Source organism: Diadema setosum, chromosome 15, assembly GCF_964275005.1.
Source record: "Diadema setosum chromosome 15, eeDiaSeto1, whole genome shotgun sequence".
NCBI classification, from domain to species: Eukaryota; Metazoa; Echinodermata; class Echinoidea; order Diadematoida; family Diadematidae; genus Diadema; species Diadema setosum.
Genome location: NC_092699.1, coordinates 23,959,894 through 23,984,763, shown reverse-complemented (window position 1 = coordinate 23,984,763; position 24,870 = coordinate 23,959,894).

Below are 24,870 nucleotides of genomic sequence, written 5' to 3'. Positions count from 1 at the left end.
AGTGGATAGGGACCGCGCTTTAAAAGTTATTTCTCCTAATCATAATTGTTGTCACAATAATCAATGATGAACCTTTCATTTTAACACATTTTTAGCACATGCCTTTCCTCTGCATAATCCACTCCAGCGGCGTCGATCCGTTTTCATGATTGGAGGGGGGGGGGCAAAACTTGAGGTGGAATATAATAGCATATTATGTGCGAAGGAGCGGAGCGACCGAGCGGGGGAGGGTGGTTTCGGGGGAGGGTATCCCCCTCCCATGACAGGGAGATTTTGCATCTTCAGACCTGAAATTCAACGTTCTAGTGCACACTTCGGGTGAAAATTTGGATTTTTTTTTTCCTATAAAAAAAGGAAAAAGATAACTGCTTGACTAAACTCATCTCAGCCGTTGTTTCTACGTGTGCAACATCACTGTGTAGGCATAGTAATACATGGAAGTTGACACGGGGAGGGTGTTGGAGGGGTAGCCCCTTCCCAGACGGCGGAGCTTTTGCATTTTTAGAATTGAAATAGAACAATCTGATGCACACTTCTTTGAAATACCCCGAAAAATTGTCAGTCCCCAAATGTGTCAAGTCTTGTTAATCTGTGGGTAGGAACCGAGCGGGGGAAACATAAATCAAAGAGGATGAGGGAACTTTTGAATATATTTGAATTCAAGTGACAGATATCAAACATGCTTTTTGATGAAATATTCTGAAATTTGTCAACCCCCCAAGTTTGCTAAGTGTATGGTTGGAGACCTAACGGGGGAGGGTGTGGGAGGAGTATCCCCCTCTCACGCGACGGAGCTTTTGCATTTTCAGAATTGAAATTCAATAATTCGTTGCACAGTGGGTGAAATACCAACGGATACAGTACTGTCTATAGATAGTAAATGCTGTAAAGGAAAATCAGTGCTGCCAGAGCCCGGGGTGCGATTTTGTTTGTTTGTTTGTTTGTTTGTTTGTTTGTTTGTTTTTTTGGCTCTGGTGCAAAATAAAAATAGAATAATGATGACAATAACAAAAAAGAACAATATAGGCCTATTTAGCGTCCGGCGTTGAGGTCACTCGCACACTGAAGTAGTATTATTAAGGGTCTGTAGGGGGTGCGTTCGCACCCAGCTCACCCCCACCCCCCCCCCCCCCCTGGTGACGCCCCTGGGCACTATCATACTAGTGGATGACATCATCGCACGAATCTTTACAGGCGATTGGACAAGGCGAGATAGGAAACATCATACCATTATCTCTATCTTGCAAGTGTTATGCACGTAATGCTCTCTTGCAGACATCCAAGGGTTCTGACTGCATATGGCGGCATTTTCGACATTTAGAGTTTATAATTTTCATAGGAAATTTTGATGAAAATCAATGTATAAATACCACATTGAAGGTAATTTAATCGGCCATCAACCTATTAGATCGATATAATGGAAAACTTCACGTATGAATGGAACACGTTTGTTTTTTAATCCAAGGCACAAGAGTAAAAATGGCAGAAACTGACATATTGCTTTTCATTTGCAAATGCCCTTTAAGATAACAATGATGATAAAAGACCAGTTTAAGACAATGAGAGACATGAATGAAACAGCTAAAATAAGTTTTGGTTCTATCTATTTCTTTATGACCTCAAATAAAATCAAAGTTAGAAACTTAAAGGGGGGAGTATGAATTTTCTGTCAATTCAAACTACAAATGACATAGGGAGTAGGGACGCAAAGATGATTAAATGAACAGAATATCTTTATTTCATTCATTCAGTTTAGTAATTCTAAAATTCATGAGAAATAATCAAGAACCAAATAATACGATTTTCCCACTTTGAGATATCAATTAAAAATCCCACCATTTCTGTTATTATTGCTTCTTCTCTCACATCATTTGAATTTGGATTTGACAGAAAATTCTCCATTTTCTCTATCAATTTTAGCCTTTATTGATCTTCTGGGCTTCAAAGGTATTATAGAGATCATAAGTATATATTTTTACACCTGAATTCATGTAATTTATTGTATTAATTTGTCTTTTTTTCTTATTGTTACATGGAAGAGCACTTGTGCATGAATGACAACTTCTTCCTTTTTGCATTTTTTACTTTCGTACCGTGGAAGAGAAAAAACAAAGGTGTTCACTCACGCATAAAGTTTCCCTTGTTATTGACGTACCAATTTGATAGCTAGTTAACCTTTCAAATGGTAGGCCCTACATAATACATTAACACTTAGCCAAAATTTCTATGAGAAATGTAAACTTGAAAAGTGTTTACTTTCTTCTCTTTATTTATTTTTTATTTTTTGCTGAGTGTATATTGATTTATGTGAAAAAAATTATGGAATTTAATGATTCAATCAATCGCCCGATTTGTATGCCAACATCATAAACAATCATGTTCACATTGCCAAAGACAGGTCCAACTGGACGGAATGCTGCAGGGACCTGGAATATCACTGTGAACGTCTAATCTTGAAAATGAAATAGCCATTACAATTATTTTCCTTTTTTTCCAAGTAATGGTGCAGACATATCGGATAATGTGTTTCGGTGTGACATATTGCCATGGGAATATAGTGTCATTGATATCCTGATTTCCTGCAGTATAGAAAGGTTTGCCTGCAGTCATTGGCAGTGTACATATTTACCCTAAAAATTTTTTACACATTGATGTTGCATGTTTTGTTTTTTGTCCTTTTTGATCACATATCACACAATTCATCATAGCTTGTCACCAGTGTAGGAATAGGATCAGGGGCGGATCTAGCTTTTTATAAAGGAGGGGGTTGGGGGCGGTATGCGAGGGAGCGTAGCGACCGGGCCCGAGCAAGCGGAGCGAGCGGGGGGGGGGGGGGGGAGGGAGGTGTCCCCCCTCCCACAGTAGGGAGAATTTTTGAAAATCTGTGTGTGAAAATGGCGTTTTCTTGCATCTATAAAACACCACTATTTTTGGTATAGAGGTCATTGCCATAAATAGACAAAAATAAAATTACAAGTTTGAAAAAAAAAAAGATAAGATTAAAAAAAAATGGTCCCCAGATTTTTTTTTTTTTTTTTTTTTTGGGGGGGGGGGGTATGCAACCCCCCCCCCCCTCTAGATCCGCTTCTGAGGATGAGAACGACGCAGATGGTACACGCACCAGACGGGAGTAAACACTACAAAGTTTGCTATATCAATCATGATAGGAATACCTACCGCCTGCCGCGCTTTTATTTTTTGCCAAACACGTCAGTGCACGCGTAGGGACTAATCAGGTGTTCCAGGGATGGAATTATGTATGATGTTTATCTCCGTTTGTATTAATTAGAGGTGCTACACAAGCTATACTTTATCTTTTGCAGCTACCGGATTGTTTGAGGTAAATCTAAATTTACCATTCGATGAATGCGGTATTACCATCAATTATCGTCATCACATTTCATATACGGTATAACATTTCAACTGTGATGATGACTTGTCTTGTTACAATATCTGGTCTACACCTTCTGACGTGCATCTTATCTGTTGGTTCTATAACACATGCTATCGACGTGAACAATTGTTGCGCTAACATGGACAATGACATAACTTTCCGCTCCTCACTTTGGAACAATTCAGAATATGATTATGACATGTATTACGGGCATCTGGAGTGCTTATTCTGCCAAAATGGAGAAGTAGTCGGGGAACATTGTTTGAAAGCTGGACAGGTGGATCGATTTAGAGTGAAAGCAAATAATACCAAGGATGAGTTGACGGTGACTCTTACTGTCAGAGATGCGCGGAAGGAAGACGAAGGTGTCTACATACTTCTCGTCGCTCAAGACAGAGATGGTGACAGGCATATTGACGTCACAGATACTTATATTGATGTAATCACTCCGCCTGGACCGGTCGAGTGTGAGGTCGTTTCATCTTCGTATTCTCCAGACTGGATGGAGGTACACTGCTCTGCTCCGCTTGGAGGGAATTCGGATCCACAAGGATCTATCAGCTGTTTCCAAAATAACGTCAAGGCGCCATATTTGAGCCTACCTGTTCATTCCACGGATAGCGTTCAAGCTGTCTTCTGGATGGACGTCCTGTCTCCTATCAATTGCTGTTCCTTCGCCCCTCAGTGTGAGAAACGCCCTGAGCTTTGCCTCGAATTCGTATATCCCAATAAAAATTCATCAAATGTGTTTGACGAGAATGATTCCGAGCAAAGAGAGGCAACAACTCTTCGCGAGTCAACGATTGGACAGTTCCCTTCCGTCACTGAAAGCTCTGGGGACATTCAACAAACTAGGGTTATATCAATTTCATGTATTGCTGTAGCCGCCGCGTGTTTGGTAACTCTTGCTGTCGTAGTTTTTGTCAGTCTGAAATATGCTAATAAGTACCGAGTAAGATACCAATCACAATTATCAAATACCTTGGCAATGTAAACACATCTGATGTGATTACTACAACGTTTGTTTCATTTATTCTTCAAATTCGTTTTTTTTTTTCTCAAATACATGTAGAATAAAACACACTTGAGACTCCGTGACAGATAACTGATGTTATGAATTGTAGATGTTTAAAATCTTAAGGTAAATTGGTTTCTTGTAGCTATAGTTTAGTTATTATTGCATCATATTTTTTTTTTTTTTGCCCAACTGTTTTCTGAATTTTGCAAAATACCTGTATCAATTATTGATCCTATTTCTATGACGTACCTATCGAGTTTGGATCAAAATCATGTAGACCTTTTGCTCAACGACACAGCTTAGGACGTAGCTTCCCTTCATCCGCGCCACGGCCGCTGGCAGATGTCTTCATGTCGGTCCGTCGTGGCCCCCTTGCTGGTCGCATGGAGGGGTCCATTATATTATTAGAACAGCCTAACTTTTATTAACCATTATTGCAAGGGCGGTGCCAGGAATTCCGTAAAGAGGGGAGGGGGGGGGGCAAAGCAGTTAAAAAAGGCTGCGCCTTGTGTATCCCGTCCTAGATCCGCCAATGACTTGTATTGTTTTTATTGTGGCTAACAACTATGCACGTACAGTTCAATCCTATGGTTGTAGAAACAAAAATTGGTATCATGCAGGAATGTTCTACTCGCCCTCCACTGGGCTAGTGACCAGTAATACCCTTTGATTGTTTGATGACAAGGATTGACTAGGTATAATGGAACTTGGTTCCCATCGAATTGCCATTGTCACTGTCATTGAATTGACATTGATCTGCACAGGAATGTCTCTAAATGCCTTGTCATCTGGAGCTGATTTGTTTGCCATTTCTCAATGGAAATTATCATTAGGCAAGAACATCCGAACTTTTTTAAGCTTGTAAAAAAAAAACTTTTTTGTCAAAGAAAATGAGAAGAAAGAGAATCTTTGTCTTTTTATTTTTAGTTGGATATATATGGTTGCCAACCGTATAAACTTTTTTTTTTTTTTAACCGAAATGTTTTGCTGTAACAACTATTATCCGGCAAACAATTGTTGCAAAACAACCGACCGTATACACTTTTATTGTTTATGTTTTCTTAAAAACCAAAACATTTTGCTGCAGCAACTGTTATCCGGAAAAAGGGGCGGGTGGGATGAAGGATATGGGATAATGGATGAATCACATTTATTTATCCTTCAATCATGTGTGATATTTTACTGGTTACAATAAACGTATACTGTTATTTTGAATGTAAGACGATGTTTAATTTTACATTGTTGTATATTCTATTCATCTAACATCATATTTAACTTTATATTTTGATTACTGTTTTAACTTATTAGTATTTTGTATTGTATTGTACTGTGTGTGTTTTTTATACTGAAAAAAAAAAACCTACTCTGTATAAAGAGCATGGAATGTAAGTACGAATAGATAAATAAATAAAATCTCTTTGCTTTGCAAACGATGTGTCAATCACAGAACCCATTCATTATTATGGGGGCATCCCACGAGACCGTCACCCACGAGTCATACGGTCCACGAGACCGACATCAATAATAGGTCCATGAGTCATACAGCCCATGAGTTATACGGCTCAGGAGTCACACAGCCCATGAGTTCGACACTACGCACAAAAGGCTCATGAGACCGACACTAAGCAAACATAGCCCACGAGCCCGACACTAAGCAATAAAGGCTCATGAGACCGACACTAAGCAAAGAAAGCCCACGAGACCGACAGTAGGCAAAAAAAGGCCCACGAGACCGACACTATTATAAGATAAAAAGGCTCACGAGACCGACACTATAAGCTAAAAAGGCTCACGAGACCGACACTAACCAAAGAAAGCCCACGAGACCGACAGTAGGCAAAGAAGGCCCACGAGACCGACAGGATAAACAGCGCCATCTACATGTCAATCACCTGTACAGGGTGTTCCATGAACGGAAAAATAACATACTGGCGGTTGTAATTTCGTCACGCTATCAATTGAAAGATGGTGACCATCTACATAATTATGAACTTCTACATACTTCGGGGGGAGGGGCAAGTGTGTCAGGGAGCGACTTTGTTATCAAGTAAAAAAAAAAAATAAAATTGTATTCCTCATGCCCTCCCCCCCCAAAAAAAAATAGAATTAGTATTCTTCATCCCCCCCCCAAAAAAAAAGAAGAGACCAAAAAAAAAAAAAAAACCCACAAATGAATTAAAAAGAGGGCAAGAACGATGTATGGATTAATTTTAGAGCTTTAATAATGCCATCGTGCTATTTTAATAGGCTTTCCCAGGTTTTAGCTAGAAGATGGACAGGATACTATTTTTCCCTCTTCTCTTTCCCGATTCACTAGTTACATTTTTGTACTTATTCTATTTTAGATATTCTACCCTCCAGCTTGGAAGTTTTGCAGTAAAATCTATTTGTAATTTTCTCTGTAACTGTAATGTAATGCTACTGATTAAAACGTTTTATATCGCAGGGATTCACCTCAATTTGTGGCTTGTGTTATTCTCCTCCAAACAATACATTATTTCGTGAAATACAATAGCTGTTTTCCTGGATGCATCTAATTTTTCCCGAATCCCTTATAGTACCTTAATAGACGATTACGTTATTTTTTCATCTTTAATTAATACTAATTCAACACCCTCGCAGGTTTACTGTGGAAAGATCTGTTACACACTTTTACTGTACTTTGTTCATTTTTTCACAAACAAACACCTATGCAAACACAATTAAAGATCCTGATCATTTCGGGGGGGGGGGGGGGGGGGGGCAACTGATGGGGTTACACCCTGCCGGAGATGGCAACTGTTCTTTTCCATCTCTCATATCTTCCTATGCTATTATCAGGACACCCTATACAATTCATTGGTCTATAGGTGGCGCTGTTCATCCTGTCGGTCTCGTGGGCTTTCTTTGCTTAGTGTCGGTCTCATGAACCTCTTTTGCGTAATGTCGATCTCGTGAGCCTTGTAAGTTGTATGCGTAGCGTCGGTCTCGTGGACCTTTTAAGTGTAGTGTCGGTCTCGTGGGCTCTGATTGCTTACTGTCGGTCTCATGAGCCTTTTGTGCGTAGTGTCGGTCTCGTGAGCCGTATAACTCCTGGGCTTATTTTACTTGATGTCGAACTCGTGGGCTTTATTTACTCAGTGTCGAACTCGTGGGCTGTATAACTGGTGGGCTGTATGACTTGTGAGCTGTATGACTCGTGGGCTGTATGACTTGTGAGCTGTATAACTTGTGGGCTGTATGACTCGTGGGTGTCGGTCTCGTGACGTGTACCCATTATTATTATGTGCTTATTAGCTTCCATTACAAACACTATAGGTGTTACAAATTCGTTTCCCACTTTAGATCCTTAATAGTTCGAAAACAATATAATTATCAGATAACACTGTCATTGATATGAGTGATAACTGAATGAGTGTATACAGTTTAGTTGGAGAGGATTTGAATATGAAAGCATAAATCAGATTTATTAAATCCATGATTAATTTTTAAGTTAGTTTCCCGATTTTGGTCAAATTTTAACCCCCTGTGCAAAACGTGAACTTTACACCAAAGTTGTGTCAAGGTGAGTGTGTGCTTACAATGGCCCTGAACAATGGACATGAATACCACTTTTTTAGAGCTCCGCTAACTAGACATCTGGGCCCCGTTTTATGATATAGTCCGGTTTCCAGAACCTTTGTCAACTGGAGTCCTAAGAATAGAACTAAAATCAGAGGCCGCTGCAAGATTAACGATACATTATCAAGGACACACGAAACAAAACAAGGACTGAACAAAAGCAATACAATACAATAAAAACAAAAACAAACGTGCAGGATAATGTCACAGGTTGCACAATTTTCATGATTCATTCATTATTATGTAACAAACATTTATTATTCATATTCGTGATTAACAGATTCCACGATTTATTGCCCCTTTGTACTTTATTAAGTTGGACTGATTGATTTTTCAGGGGATAAAATGGTCAAATTTTAACACTGTTTATTCTTAGCATTAAAAGAATGTTTCATGGCATGAGAAGAAAAATAATCATTGAATATATAAGGCAAGACATAGCAAACATATTTATACATAAAATACCAAGTTTAAATAAAATTCTGTCTCAAAATTTTAACGTGTGCAAAACCTTAAATAATGGAGGAGTGTGGGCAAGATTGGGGGAATTTGAACAGAGGCAAATGGCTTTCTTTAAGAAGATCGTTAGCCGGTCCAAAAATTTTCGCTAGCTAGTCCCTGACCAGATGAGATTACAATAGTCTAAGTACGACAAGACAAAAGCATTGTATAGCATGAACAGTGTATTTTTCGGGAATAACGAGCGAAGCTCGAACATCATACGATACAAGTGCAACACTAATTTTTTCATGGACATAATTCATCTGCGGTTATTCCATTGCTCCAGGACGACTTTTCGTCAATGTTCAATTTCGTCAAGAAATTGGTCTATAATTTTCTGTAAGAAATTCATTATTCTATACTTGTCATGCTTGTAGACCGGAATTACCTTTGCAAGTTTGAGGGAGTCTGGGACCTTACCTGAGCATAGCGATTGATTAAATATGAAAGCCAAGGGACGAGCAACATAAAGAATAATTTGTTTTACAAATTTAGAGCCAAGACAATCGTGACCACAAGAAATCTTACAGTCCATGTCTTTCATGATTTCAGCTATTTCCGACTCATCAGTAGGAAAGAAGAAAATAGAAATTGATGTTTTGGGGCTCAAATAATCTGTAAAGTGTTTCGGAAAACTTTGAATGTTCTTTGAAATTGAGAATCCTATACAGTGCTATATTCGAAAAATAATGGTTGAGAACATATGCTATTTCTTTATGACTTTCAATTTTTGGACAACAAAGTTCAAGAAAAGGTGGCATTCATTATTTGCTACTTTTCCCCAAAATCTAATTTACAATTTTTCATGTTTTACAGAGATTTGATCTATTTCTTTCATCAAGTTCGCAAAATAGAGTCGTTTCGATTCACGTAGAAACATATTCAATTTGTTTCTTTTTTTTTTGGGGGGGGGGGTCTTTTTGAGCGGTGAACGCTGAATAATGATTATGTTTATCACAAAACTCAGTAAGAGTCTCTTAAAAAACATCATACGAGAAGTCAGCATCACTCCCATTTTCAATAATGAGCAATTGACTGAGCATAATTCCCCAGTGAGCTTTTTCATATTAACATTGTCATAACGTGTATTTTGATCGTAACGTTCAGGACTATACTGTTGTTGTTTCTGTTTGTCAAATTTTGTAAATTGAAATTAGTAGGTGGTCAGAAACATCAGAAAAAGGGATCCCCGCTCTATGGAGTCACTGGTTTATCAACAATGTTGGTAAATATGTAAATAGGCTTATATGTTGTCAATACAAGAGTATGATCTCGCTGTTAACCGTGTAGGTTTTATGATAAATGGGTACAAACCATGCAAATACATTACGCTAATGAATTCGCTTGTACATGAACTCGCAGAGTACACGTATTTGAGAATGTCGTAGTTGAAATCCCCACCAATGTAACATAATTTGTTTTCGACGGCAATAGCTTTTAAAGACTTTTTTTTTTTTTTTTTTTTTTTTTTTTTAGAAAACTATCACTTGACTACTGAAATCACTGAGGTTTGAATTTGGAGCTCTGTACACCACACAGCACACCAATTACAGTATTCTTTGCGTGCTTCATATCAATTTCATTGAGCAATCAAAGGCATCTGTAGATTCGTTGCAAAACATCAAATCATCTCTTTCTTTAAAAACGTTACATATTTTCCCATAGAGACAAACCCCTCCTCCTCTTGTTCCTTCGCGTGATCTATGAAGCAAAGAGTAAACTGGCATGTTATAAAGGGAGGACACATTCGAGTTAGACCAAGTCCCAAAAGCACAAACGGCAAATTTAGGGCAAAGACTACTCAGATAGTTGGCTAAACATTCGCGCTTTGCATTCAAATGAAATAGCGAGAACACAGCCTCGTTTTGACATTTTTGAAATTGTTGTGATTGAAAATGTCATTGAAATAATAATTGCATGGACTTTCTAGATTACTGATCGAAACGTTATCATCACTAGGAATGCAAAACACGTCAAAACATGGGAATAAAGGCATGATTCAAGTGAGATATAACTGCTATAGAGTAGTCAAAGAAGAGAATAATTTTTGGTGAAAGTCATCATGTTCATGTTAAATGACAATTCGTTTGAGATACACAGAGGACAAATACAAGATTTTGGGGTTAAATATAGTGAACAGCTTAACATGTAGCATGTCTCATGATATTGCTTTCCGCACAATTCATATACACATAAATCTTGTCGATCTTATGGTGTTTAAACAAAAAGTACACTTCACACGGACATAAGATTTGTACAGTTACGTAACATGTAACAAAGTTGCTTGGAAGGATTAATACGGATATTACAAAATCAAGAGTTCACAAGTTCAGCTAACAAAAGGCGTAAGGAGCCGTTTGCGTTGCATTCTACAAAACCAGCTGGAAATTTAGCGTCCATAGCAACTACCTATAAACAGGTGCAGTCATTTTATGTATGTGTATGCTTACAATGTTCCGTCCAGTCGTCATGTGACACAATCGTGGACACATAGTTGGCAATTATCTGATCTTGATTTTGCTATCCTGTGTCCATACCTTGTTAATTGGTGGAGGAAATTATTTTTTGTTCTCACCTGTCTCAGCAGCTATTGTCTTTCGATGGTGAGATTTCCATGGATGAAGATGTGTGTGGACTTGAGCTTCGATCTTGCGGATACGCGATCTAGGACCATAGGTGGCAAACGTAGCGATGATGTGGCGAGGTAGAGCATGGTCATTCCTGTCTAGTCTCCCCTTCTCGCCAATCCTGTGAGACCTGTCGATGTCCTGAGGCTGGATTTCAACTCCCACTTGATCCTTTGCGAGTTTGCTGACCAGCTCATCTGTGCTTTCATGTGAGTTTTCCTTCATCCCATAGATAACAGGACAGTATTGTTTCAGTTCTCGACAGATTTTCGACAAGTCGTCTGTCGGTGAATGCCTGGATAATGGCTCCAACTTCTTCTTCTTGGTTATTCTTTCTCCGGTATTCGGAGATCAGCGGTTATCCGCGTAAAGCTGTGGGGTAATGCCCAGGCGAACAAGGTGAATTTCAAGAATGTATCGGAGGCAAAATGGGTCGTAATGTTGGCAGAAAGAGAGGTAGGTATTGATAGAAAGGGGAACAAGATGCTAGTGGTAAAGATGGAGATGTAATTTGCAGTGAATGCCTGGGTAACCTGGTCTGGAGGGTTGAGTGCAAGAAGTGCTAAACGAAAGCAGCTCTATTTGTAGGTTTGAAGGGCTGGACAGGAGGCAACAAAGTGGGTCATTTAAATAGGCATGCGCTGCAGCGCTCTGTCTACTTTGCCAGACGAAGGCCAGCAGAATTCGCGGCCGAAACGTCGTACGCACTTGTGTTTACCTCGCTTCGTGTGACAAACGATCACTTTATTTCTTTCAAAGTGGGTCATGTTCTCCTCCTCATCGCCACAGAGTCTACAGATGGGGGTGGAAGACTTGCCTATATGGTCATCAGGTGGTATTGCGTTGGGTAGGTGCTAGCTAGTTGCAAGCTGGGAACGTAGTCTTGAGGCATTACGGAGGTGTGGAGGCAGGGAAGATGGAAACAGACTAGTAGGGGTTGGAAGGCTGCGACATTGTTTCCATAAAGCAAGGGAGTGCCTTGTTTCTGTGGCAACACGAATCTCTACATTGTGATCGTGGATAGCCCGGCGATACAGCCTTCTTCAGCTGGGGTAGTCGAAGCTGGAGGTGCTTGAGAGGAGAGGGGGTAAATTGAGCTTGGCAAAGAGCTGCTTACAGTAGGGGATGGATGGGGTGTTCTTTGCTAGTGCGTGAAGGAGGATCCTGTGTTCGAATCTGTCCGAGGGCAGTGTGACTAGTTGTCATATTATGATGAGGCTACATAGTAAGGAGATCAGCTTGAATGGAGAGAGGAAGGATGCCTGTCAGAAGAAACACAGCTTGGGGAGGCCAAGGAGTTTCTTAAAGAGGAGAGCCTATGCGGAGTCAAGCTTTTCACGCGGACGTATGTTGAGCTTCACAACAATATCAATATCCGGGGGATACAGTATGCGGATCACAGCATTGCAATGATGGGGGCTAAAAGTTGTTCCGCGAGGCTGAACCTCCAATGAGGGAGAACAGTGTGTTATATCCCTCTGTGATAATGTTAGGAGTCGGGTCTTGAGGTTATGTGTTGATTTGGTAATGCCTAGGTGAGGGTGCTGGTTGACTTCCTGAATTTGTTCCTTGTTTAGATGCTAGGTGTGTGTATTGTTGCATTTGTGGCTGAAGACTAGGATGACAGTCTTCTTTGGATTGATCCTGTATTTCCAGGTGGTAGCTTAGGTTTGGGTGATGTTGGGCATCATTTGCAGCTCGATCCTCCGCTGATAAGGCAATCAGGGCAACGTCGTCTGCCAAGACAATTGCCCCAGCGTACAGGGGCGGATCCAGGAATTCTGTAAAGGGGGGCGTGACTAATATTTCTGGTGGCACTTCCGGGTCTCATGTCACTTTTTCTTTTTATTTCTTTTGTTTTTCACGAAAAATAAAGGGGGGGGGGCGTGCGCCGGTTGCGCCGCCTCTGGATCCGCCACTGGTACAGATTATGAAAGTGGCATCCCAGGTCGTCAGCTCTCAACATCTTTATAAGCCCATCTATGAAAACGTTGTAAAGGAAAGTGGAGAGGATTCCTCCTTGCCGAACTCCTTTCTGTAGTGGAAAAGTGGAGCTGACATCACCTTTCCACAGGACACGACCAGCTGATTCTTTGTACATTTCCGAGAGAGTGCTTTGAGCTTCAGATGGGATTGGTGTGGTGGAGAGCTTCTGGAGTAAACCAAAATGCCAGACACAGTCAAAGCTTTGGCTGCGTCTAGGAGTGCTAGGTATTTTGACTTTTTTTTGGAAGAGTCGAGTTCTATAGATCAGCTGGAGGGTGATTGATCATAGCAGGCAGGATATGATAGCATGGAATCCAAACTAGAGTTCATCTAGGATACTGGCTCCTGTCAGAGAGTCTTCTATCTTCGGCTTCAGAGCTGTTTCCAGTAGCCAAGACAGCGTTGGGATCAGCGAGATCCCTCTGTAACTGGATGAGTCATTAGCTGGTTTGTTTCCTCCTTTGTGCAGTGGGATGATAACAGCCTCTTTCAGATATACAGGAAGATGTGCGAGTCTGATGGAGTTCTGGAGCAGAAGGGGAAGCAGCTAGCCTGCGGAGGATCGGACCTGAGTGGACCAGGTGCTCGGTGGTAATGCTATCTAGGCCTGGAGCTTTGCCTGGCTTGAACTTCTGAATGGCATCGTCAACATGGCGTGAAGTGAGAGTGAGAGTGTCATCTCCTGTGCCTCTATATTATATACTGAGATATGTTGCATTATCGTGCTGAGCGCAGGACCATGGTTGAGTATCTGTGCCCTCCTTGGTGTGTAGGTGTAGGTGTAGGTGGAGATTGTGGAGCGCCAGTGTGTTATACTGCCCTCTTACGGGCAGTGTTTGAGAAGTATGTTACAATTGTTGTTGTACAACCTTCGGCCGCCAGTTTGTGTTGCGTGAGCATAATACAGTTTGCTTAAACCTTAATTATTGTGACTGGTTATCCATCTCCGAACAATGCCCATTTAATGGCGTGGTGGCAGCTACATGGGATCAAGTACCCTGCTCTTCCCTCATACCAGTGTTGCCTGAAAAGGGCTGTATGTCTCCCTACATTGATCTTGACCATGGCCAACAGAGTGTCCGGGTTACTCTTGTCAGCGGTTCTCCACAGAACTTGATTGGCTATTCAGTATCTAAGAGTACGTCTTGGAGGTGTTTTAACCGACTCTTCTGAGGCTTATCCAGTTGACCATTCTTCACCGTATGCAGTCGTTGGAGGGACGTGCCTTACACTTACCAGTGATGGAAAGGCATTTCTCCTTGAAGGGCTAGTTGTTGACTCTCCGGATGTTATAATTGAGGCAGGCATTCCGTTCATAGTGTACATTACACGACATAGCCATCCGTCCCGCGAAGCGTCGTAACACATTTGGCGATGGACCTTCGTATACCTATGGTCCTGATCCTACGCCAAAAACAGATATTCGGCTTTCCCGTACACCTCCGGTGTCTCTCAGCCTCCCCCGGTACAACCCACCTCCATCCATCCCTGATGATGTGGCCGAACCTTCACCAGCCAGCAACGGTCACCACCAAGGCATAGACCTAGGCCTACGCCCCCGTTCCCAGGATGCTGAGCCTGCACGCCTAGTGTCTAGCTCAGTCTGAGCTAGCCATCATTCCCACCCCTGAGATGAATGATACCATCCTCGATATCACCGATGCTGATTCCTCTGCCGCCCTAACCACACCTTGTCATCTCTCTGGCTGGCCAGCATGTCAGCCAATATCTTCAGATGTCAGCCAGTGTTCCTTGGACACCTCACCCACTGATGAGCTTCCTGTGGATGTTCTCAACATCATGTTCTCAACATCAGTGTTGGTAGCATCACCTCTCCCCATCAACACGGTGGTCCCCCAGACCATCCTCGCCTTATCGAGATCAATTACCCTCCTGGGCGCCCCCAAGGTGTATCCAGTGGACCCCGTGCCTTCACCAATACCTCCATTCCTGGAGGTAAATCTCGCTTTCCACGGCGTGAGAAGATTACTGCACGTCGTCTTCAGCTTAGCACACATGTGATGTCTCCAACCTTAGACATTACTCCCACTCCTCGACCAGGTCATTCCACGTGCTTGCACATAGGACCCCCTCCTGGTCATAAGCTAACTGATGACCTCCTCTTATGACCTCGGCTACTGGCTGTTTCTGGATTCTGATCAAAACTGTGTGCTCCATTCCTGCTTTGCCTTTATAAGCTCACCTAGTGTCTGTTTAGGATAAACGGACTGATTCCTGTGAAACAATACAGGATCTCCAGGGATATGGGATATTTTTTACCACAACGTAAAAATGTATGTAAAAACAGTTCTCAGAAGTAAGAGATTTGCAATGTACAAGTTTGTGATTTATATTATGTATTGTTTTACAACTCCAGTAATATTGCACACCTTAGTTGATAATTATGTTAGTTTAGATTGTTAGTTTTCAGACAATGAGTAAAGTTTTAGTTGTAATTTGGTAAGTTTGTATGAATTGTGTTTGTACTACAACCCTTGATATTTTAAACAGTGTTGGAAGTATAAAGTTTGTGTTTATTTTTGTTTGTTTGTTTTTGTGCATTGCATGGAATGAATCTATGCATATTACAGACTTGATGATATTCTTGCTATGGTTTTAAGTGTTTGCATTGATTCTGATACGATGTAATGTACAGAAATAGTACATGAATCCTGTTAACGGATGCCAGTAGTTAACATCGCGTAAGCCGCCAGGTGACTTGAACATAGCAAGTTTTGCAATTGCAATTGGTGTAGTGTTATGTACAGTCATTCCAAATCCCATCAGAAGAAAAGTGATTACAGCTGTATGTTATTTATGTACCGTGTTTTACAGTGTTGTAACAAAAGGGTGCGTGAGAGTGTGGAGATCATGGTACTTACGAGTTATGTACAGTAGTAATGTTTCATATTGTGAGAAAAGGTAGAGAGTGAGTGAGTGAGCAAGGTAGGTATGTATTTGATCATTTAATGGCGGAGCATCCATGTTGGCATCAGATGAGATGTCTTGGAAGTAGGCCTGCCAAACCTCCATGATGTTCTTACCATGAAAGGTGGTATCCTTTAAGTCAAGGAGAGGATGTCCTGTGTCAGAGATTTGCCACACCTATTCAGCTTTAACAGCTTGTAAAATATAATAAGGTGTCATTTATTTCATTGGCAAGCTCTAATTCCCCTTGTGTAGATAGCCTATGGATGCTTCTGATTGCCTGAGAGATCTTCTATAGGACCGCCTGGCCTCCAAATATGACTTCCACAGAGGGTGCCCATCTTTTGGTTTGCCGGCATGTAATTCCCATTTTTTCCAGCTTGACAGGGAGAGTGCGTATTATGCGCTCTTCACATTCTGAGTCCACTGCGGTTTAGCTTGCTTGCTGTCTTTGTGAATTCTGTGAGGAAGCTTATAAGTGACTGTTCTAGCATCTGCTCTTGAAGATGTACTGATAGACGATCTATGCCATACTGGTCAAGTGTCAGAGAGTGCAGGTCTCGAAATAGAGGGGTCGCTCCAGCAATAGATTCAATGTCCACTTTGGCGTCAAGTTCTGGTTGACCGCCCACGGGCAAGTCATCTGAGTCGCCGAGTACCTCCCCTGCAGGTCGGGCTTGCTTCTTTCCAGCTATACCGTTTGTGGGTTTCCACTGGTGTTGACCATTTTGGAAAATTGGAAAAGCAGTCGGAATGTCAAAAAAAAAAAAAACAACAACTTCCAGTCGAGACTGTCAAGTGTTTAACACTTTCCTGATTATGCAGACTCGGCTCTAGTAATGAATATAATGTACTCTTTCAAACTACAAATGCAACATTTTGGGTAGATTTCATGCAGAGTTCACAAGACGAGCAGCTTCGTGCAGCTTCGTTAAAACTGTTTGAATTGTATCCTCTCGGATCACCTATTGTATCTGTACGGATTCTTTCTTTCTTTCTTTCTTTATTTATTTATTTCTGGACAAAAGTTGTGCAGAGGTTAGCTCAGAAAGTGCATTGCGTATCAATGTCAAATTTATACCATATATGTATCGTGTCCCAAAGACGACAGATCTAGTAAAATCGTTGTGATCAGTCGACCGTGACGTCATTATGACGTCATTATATGAAAACACATTTTCATTCATATCTCATTATTGGAATGGAGTTTTTCAATGAAATTTACGTCACATATAGTTCAAGTTATGCGCATTCTATTCATATTCTCAAAATTTACATTTTCTCTTGATACGTGCGCGTACGCGCGCGTTGAAATATTTGTATGCTCAAATCGAGCTTAAATTTTTTTTGCACACGTTTCAGACCATTTGGAGCATTTTTTGAAAAATTGAAAAAATTGGACGGACGCGAACGCGCGCGCGCATATACGCTCGCACAGCTCATATGCAATAGAAATTTCCCATTTTTTCACACGGATCGGATGTCCGAAATGTCAAGGAATATTTCTACCAAGTTTTAAGTCGATCCGATTCAATATGACGTCATACGGGCCCGTCAAATTCAAAATTCCGCGCGTGCGTCAATGGGGATACACAGTGCAACTATGCCAAAAAACCGCCAATTTTAAATCGGATTTTACTCGTCAGGATGGACGGTGACCCCCCATTTTCTTGACATATTCTGAAAGCTGATGAGTTTTACATGTCATTTCATGGGTTGGCTATGCTGACAAAATGATTAAAAGATATCAAATTTCTTAATAAAGTAAAAAAAAACTAAATGTTCAAAATGACGTCATCAAATTTGAAGTTTACTCGAGCGCATCTCACTTACCCTTTGCCAATTTTCACCCAAATTTCAATATGTTGTACCTTATGAAATGCTCTTTCATAAATGTAATTACACAATTTTGATTAGATGACGACATCATCTCGAAAAAATGGATTGAAGGTAACCTTGTCAAATTTGACCAGTTTACGTGTAATCTCTATGGGAGTGCAATTTTTATGGAAATGAAAATTGACATGACTATCTTTATCGAACACTAACTCACTTATGCTTCTGTGAATTTCTCTAAGATTTTAATATGGTGTAGCTGTGACGTAGGGCTATCGGAAGTGAGCCTTTTGTTTTTCATACGATGTCGGAATCACGTCAAAAAACTTGGTTGAAATTCAAGTTTATCTTCGATGTATTGAAATATTTCTTTCTTTTTGCAACTTTATGTGTAATAACTCAAGAAAAACATATCCTATCACCACCATATTTTGCACATGTTTAGTTCATGTCACGAACATTATTTCATAAAATAACAACTACTTGATCAGACGCCATCTTGGGTATGTAAATTAGGGTCAAAGGTCATAGATGTTTCATCCTGTATCTTGGTGAATACATGTCCTATCTTTCCCATATTTTGCACACGTAAAGACCATGTTACAGGGATCATTTCATAAAATAACCACTTTTTGCTCAGATGCCATCTTGTCTGTGCAAAGTGGGGTCAAATGTCATTATGTACTTCTTTTTCTATCTTCGCTATGACGTGTTATCTCTATGGGAGGGAATTTTTTAGATGTGAAAATTGATATGACTCTCTTTATCGAGTACTATCTTACTTATGCTTCGGTGAATTTCTCTCAGATTTTAATATGTTGTAGCTGAGGCTTTGCAGTATCAGGATTCGAATCAATGATTAAAAAAAAAATCGGATCACCTTAATTTGTCAGTGATGACAAATTACAATCTCTAGTTTGAATGTGGAATGTGATTGAAGTAAATTGAATTAAATTAAATTGAATTGAATTGTCAATCGCAGAATATCATACTTACAGGTATACTTGCTGAATTACAATCGACGTTGTCTTAAGTGGACAGTATAGATATCATGATTTCTTTTTATCATTCCGATCTACATCTTGCTTCCTTCTTACTTCATTTATTCATGTTCGGTATTATTTTGTTGGATAATACTTTGTGTGTGTGTGTGTGTGTGTGTGTGTGTGTGTGTCAGTTTCGTGGGGCTTCTTGGCTTGTTTGCTCCAGTATTGTCTGTATTGGACAAGAAATGTTCCTGGTCCAGGCTTCTTGGCACCAGTTAAACAGATGTGTATTTCTTTTGCAATACAGTATCACAAGAGTAACCATAATATTTGAAATTGTACTCTGCAGCAAGGAGTGGTTCTGGTGAAAATGGTAAGATGCTGAGATATTTTAATCGAACGGCTTTAATTCGAAAACAGTTTGAGTTATGTATCGCATAATAAATTATGTGATAACATGAAACGCACGGAAGCTTTTCCATTGTGCCTTGTTTCAGAATTTAATATAGATGGTTATGAGTTAGTAACAAAGTAGTAAAGATGGTGGTTATTGCATGGTAGAGGTAGTTTTTATGCCGTGGTAATTTCGTTGATATAGATGGCGTTAAGTTAGGTCAGCTTCGGGGAATAGACACTCGGCACGGAGCAAAAGTTAAAGGGGAAACCCTAGCATATCATTGAGGGTGTACTCTCAGGCCACTTCGGACTGGCAAGTAGATCCGGTATGTAGGGTGGATGCTGGACAATCGTCGACTCAATCACGGGATGAACGCGCTGTATTCGCGACGAACGTCAGGACTGTTTCGCGTGCGATGACCTCTGCATCACATTGTCAGGTTTTGGTAATTTTGGAAGTTGGATATATTTGGGAGTTTAACTGCACCCGGATTGTATATTGTATTCAGGGATAGTTTAAGACGGAAGATGTTACTGTGAATGTGGTGTTGAAGGAGTGGGTGTGAATTTATGTTAGTAATACAGTGTCTATGACATGTTTCAACATCTGACATATTTTATTTTCCCTACTATTGTAAGGTAGCGACAATAAAAGGGATCGTATAGACAAGTTTTGGTTGAGACCTAACGTCAGGCTTATGACATTTTTTGGTAAGATAATGAAAAACCTCTTATGAAATATAAAAGAGCATGAAGTTCCAAGAAGGATTCAACGTTTATTTGATGAAAATTGGTCTTAAAATGACTGAAATAGCCAGAAAAAAGTGATCCCAAGAAAATTGACAGACCATGACTTTTTTAAAGATCTCTTTGCTTTACCTTGTTTTTTGATAACTCAATCATTTCAAAACCGATTTTCATCAAAGAATAAACTTTTGATTTCCCTTAGAATGATTATTATATGCTATTTAACATTTCATAGAGTGGTTTCTAAATATCTTGCAATATCTAAATATCTTGCAATATGTTACAAACTGAATCCTAACCTCAACCTGTAGTGCACAGTCCCTTTAAGTATTGATCGAGTATTGATCGAGTAGGCCCTGTAATCTAGATGAAAGATATGGATATGGCCTAGTCTGTGAGAAAGACGCAGCTGTTATTATTGCCGCCTGCCTGCCTTCCGTGTTTTTAGACGTTTCTACTGCTTACAAAACACTGTAAGGCTTACCAATGACTGGTGCACAAGGGACGGACTGTTGCATGGCGTTTTACGTACTTTAGAAATTGTGTAAGCAGTGGTGCTATATACACAAAGTATACTTCATCTCTATAGGAGCTACCAGGTTGTTTATGGTAAATCTACGGTTTGATGAATGCGGCATTACCATCAGTTATCGCCATCACGAATCATAGTTTACAGTGGTTTACAATAGGCCTAATGCGGTTACATTGAATTTGAGACGATGACTTCCCTTGTGAAGATGTTGCAAGGTCTACGCCTGCTGACGTGCATTGTGTCTGTTTGTACTCTGACAAATGCTATTGACGTGTACAATTGTTGCGCTGACACGGACAATGATGTAACTTTCCGCTCCTCACTGTGGAACAATTCAGAATATGAATATGACATGTATTACGGGCATCTGGAGTGCTTATTCTGTGAAAATGGAGTAGTAGTCGGGGAACATTGTTTGAAAGCTGGACAGGTGGATCGGTTTAAAGTGAAATCAAATAATACCAAGGATGAGTTGACGGTGACTTTAAGTGTCAGATACGTGCAGAAGGAAGATGAAGGTGTCTACATACTTCTCGTTGCTCAAGACAGAGATGGTGAAAGGCATATTGACGTCACAGATACTTATATTGATGTGATCACTCCACCTGGACCTGTCGAGTGTGAGGTCGTTTCATCTTCGTATTCTTCAGACTGGATGGAGGTACACTGCTCTGCTCCGCTTGGAATGGATTCAGATCCACAAGGCTCTATCAGCTGTTTCCAAAATAACGTCAAAGCGCCATTTTTGAGTCCACCTGTTCATTCCACGGATCACGTTCAAGCTATCTTCTGGATGGACGTCCAGTCTTCAATCAACTGCTGTTCCTTCGCCCATCAGTGTGAGAAACGTCCAGAGCTTTGCCTCGAATTCGTATATCCCAGTAAAAATTCATCAAATTTGTTTGACGAGAATGATTCCGAGCAAAGAGAAGCGACAACTCCTCGCGAGTCAACGATTCAACAATCCCTTGCCTTCACTACGATAGAATATGCCGAAAGCTATGGTGACAGTCATCAAACTTGCGTTATAGTAATTTCATGTATTGCTTTAACGTGTGTGGTAACTCTTGCTGTCGTAGTTATTGTTTGTTGGAAATATGTTAATAAATATCGAGTAAAGTACCTGTCATATCAAAGAGGGCAGATAATAGAAACGTTTAAAATGTAATTACCACAACGTATGTTTATTTTATGCTTTTCCTTTTATGACATGCACAAAATTAACTTCTGCATTATAACATGAGAAAAGCAGTGGTTGTATTATTAAGATCTCAGTGGGCCAGGATGATCATAAAAAGTGGCTTAAATGACCAGAAGACAATCGAACAACAACCAAATTCCATTTTTAAACCTATATTTCTCTTTTCATCTGTGCACGATACTGTTTGAAGGTAATAGGCAGTGACAGTAGAGCACAATGTTTACCCAATATTCTTCTTCGGGAACCTGCTCAAATAACGTTATCAAAGTGCCCGCTTTTAAAGTGACTGCATGCATCTGTTATCATGCGTTATCATGACATGCATAGAATTAACTTCTGCATTGTAACGTAGACCTACCAGAGAAAAGTAGTTTGAGAAAAGTAGATTGTATTGCACATGGTACAATATACAAAGCAGTGGCGGATCCAGAGGGGGGCGCAACCGGCGCACGCCCCCCCCCCCTTTATTTTTCGTTAAAAGCAAAAGAAATAAAAAGAAAAAAAAAAAGAAATGAAACCCGGAAGTGGCAACAGAAATATTAGTCACGCCCCCCCCCCCTTATAAAATTCCTGGATCCGCCCCTGCAAAGTACTTGTGATCTTCCGCAACTGAAATATTTATCTTCCCTTGAATAAGTTGTATGAAGCACTGGAGCAGCAAAAGTATGAAATAGAAAATGCAACATTATCATTAACTGAGCTATATGAATGTGATTTAAAAATGTTCAGCTGTCCACTCTCACAAAGATTTGAATGTTTACCTTGAGTACAGGAACCCCTACGGCACTTAACGACACGCAGAGTGATTGCAGCCTTCAATTCCAGTTCAAACTCCCGGATGAAAAACTGGTCAATTTTGTCTTCAAATAGAGATTTCTTGTCGCACTCACTTTGTGTCACCACATAACTGTCAGGGTTTTGTCAGTGATGTGCTCGTATACTCGTACTATAAATCCACACTCTGAATCGATAACACTAAAGAACTCAGCTGGAGTAATCATACTTTTTCTCTGCTTCATAGTAAAGTCTTCCCATCAGAGTTTTGGAATAGTTTGCTATGTGACGTCAAAGACTCAGCAGCCGTTTACTATCACTTTTTTCCGTTTATTCGCCCTTTCAAATCTGATCAAATTCCAAATGAGTTTTCAGCTTCTCATCTTCTCTCGCCGTAAATTTCCTCTTTATATCGTTTGAGTCTGTGTGTCTCAAATATCATTTGTTGGTATCATAGTTATATATTACGCAAAATATGAAATATCCAGGCATACTCATTGACTTATTATACTGTATAATATGACAGTTTTTGATTTAATATTTTCATTGACCTTTAGAATTTGTTTGAAACAGGAATACTAATTTCTGTAAATATTTATTTAGGCTTCTACATTTTTATTCGACTAGATGTCCCTTATTCTGTTTTATCTATGAGATACAGGCATTCTTCTCTTTATACATTCAGGGATACTAAACTCTCTGTTTTGTGTTTGATTCACCGGTATACTGCCATTATGGGTTAAGCCGTTATTACAAAAAAAAAAAACAAACAAAAAACTGACAGCGCAATATTTAGTCCTGGTGCTTTCATGTACTGTACTCAGTATCCGAATTCGCATTATCTATTTTTTTTTTTTGGTGTGTGTGTGTGTGTGTGTGTAAATAATTGCGATGTACAGTTGGCTTCCTTCCTTATCCACTTATCCATGTTCATTTTCATTTTGTTGTATAATTCATCGTTGTTGGGTTTTTTTTTTCTTATGTCATACGTTTCAGCAGCCCTTTGCTATCACCTTTTTCTTCTATTCGCTCCTTCAAATCTGGGGGGCATTTCATGAAAGAACTTGTCGGATAAAATATCTGACAAGTCAATTATATCCGACAAGTTTTGAGAAATTCTTTAGTCTGATTGGCTGATTTCTCTGAACTTGTCGGATATAATGGACTTGTCGGACATTTTATCCGACAAGTTACTTCATGAAATGCCCCCCTGATCAAATTTCAAATGAGTTTGCAGCTTCTCATTTTCTCTCGCTGTAAATTTCCTCTTTAGTGTACGAGTGTGTTTCAAATACCATTTGGTGGTATCATAGTCATATATCACGCAAAATATGATATTTCCAGGTATACTGATTGACTTATACTGTATAATATGACATTTTTTTTAGTTTACTGATTTCATTGACCTTTCGTTTGAAAGAGGAATAATAATTTCTGTAAATATCTATTTAGCCCCCTATATCCGTCTTCGATTAGATGTCCCTTATTCTGTTTTATCTATGAGATACAGGCATTCTTCTCTTTATACATTCAGGGATACTAAACTCTTTGTTTTGTGTTTGATTCACTGGTATACTGCCATTATGAGTTAAACCGTTATTACAAAAAAAAAAAAAAAAAAAACCCAAAACACTGACAGTGCAATATTTAGTCCTATCCGAGTGTTTTCATGTTCTGTACTCAGCATCCGAGTTCTCAGTGATTTCTTTGTTTTTGTGTTTGTGTAAATAATTCCGATGTACATTAGGCTTCTTTCCTAGTCCATTTATTCATGTTTATGTTTATTTTGTTGTATACTAAGTAATAAATCATACATACTCGAGCAGGACTCGAACCTACGACCTCCTGATCTCCGGACAGGCGTCACCTCCACTTATAGACCATCGAGTTTCCGCCCGACAGCAAGTGTTGGTTCTAATCCTTATAACATGCAGCGGGTACTTCGTGGATAATTATTCAAATTCATGAAATTCTTCTATCCTATCCGGATTAGAACCAACACTCACTTGCTGTCTGGCGGAAGCTCTGTGGTCTAGTGGAGATGACGCCTGCCCGGAGACCAGGAGGGCGTAGGTTGGAATCCTGCTCGAGTATGCACGCCCTAGTAGAGCAGATAAGCCGAAGAATTGTGCAAAATTTGACTAAAGCATGAAACTTTCACCATTGTTAGCACATGCTATAAGATTAATTTTAAGATCGGGAGGTAAGTCTGAATTGACCTCTGATGACCTCTAGAGGTCAATGACCTCAAAATCTAAGAAAATTGATGTTTTGCGTCATTGGTTAATGATAAACACAGTAATGATGAACTAAAACTTAATTTTTGTCACAGTGAAATTGTCTT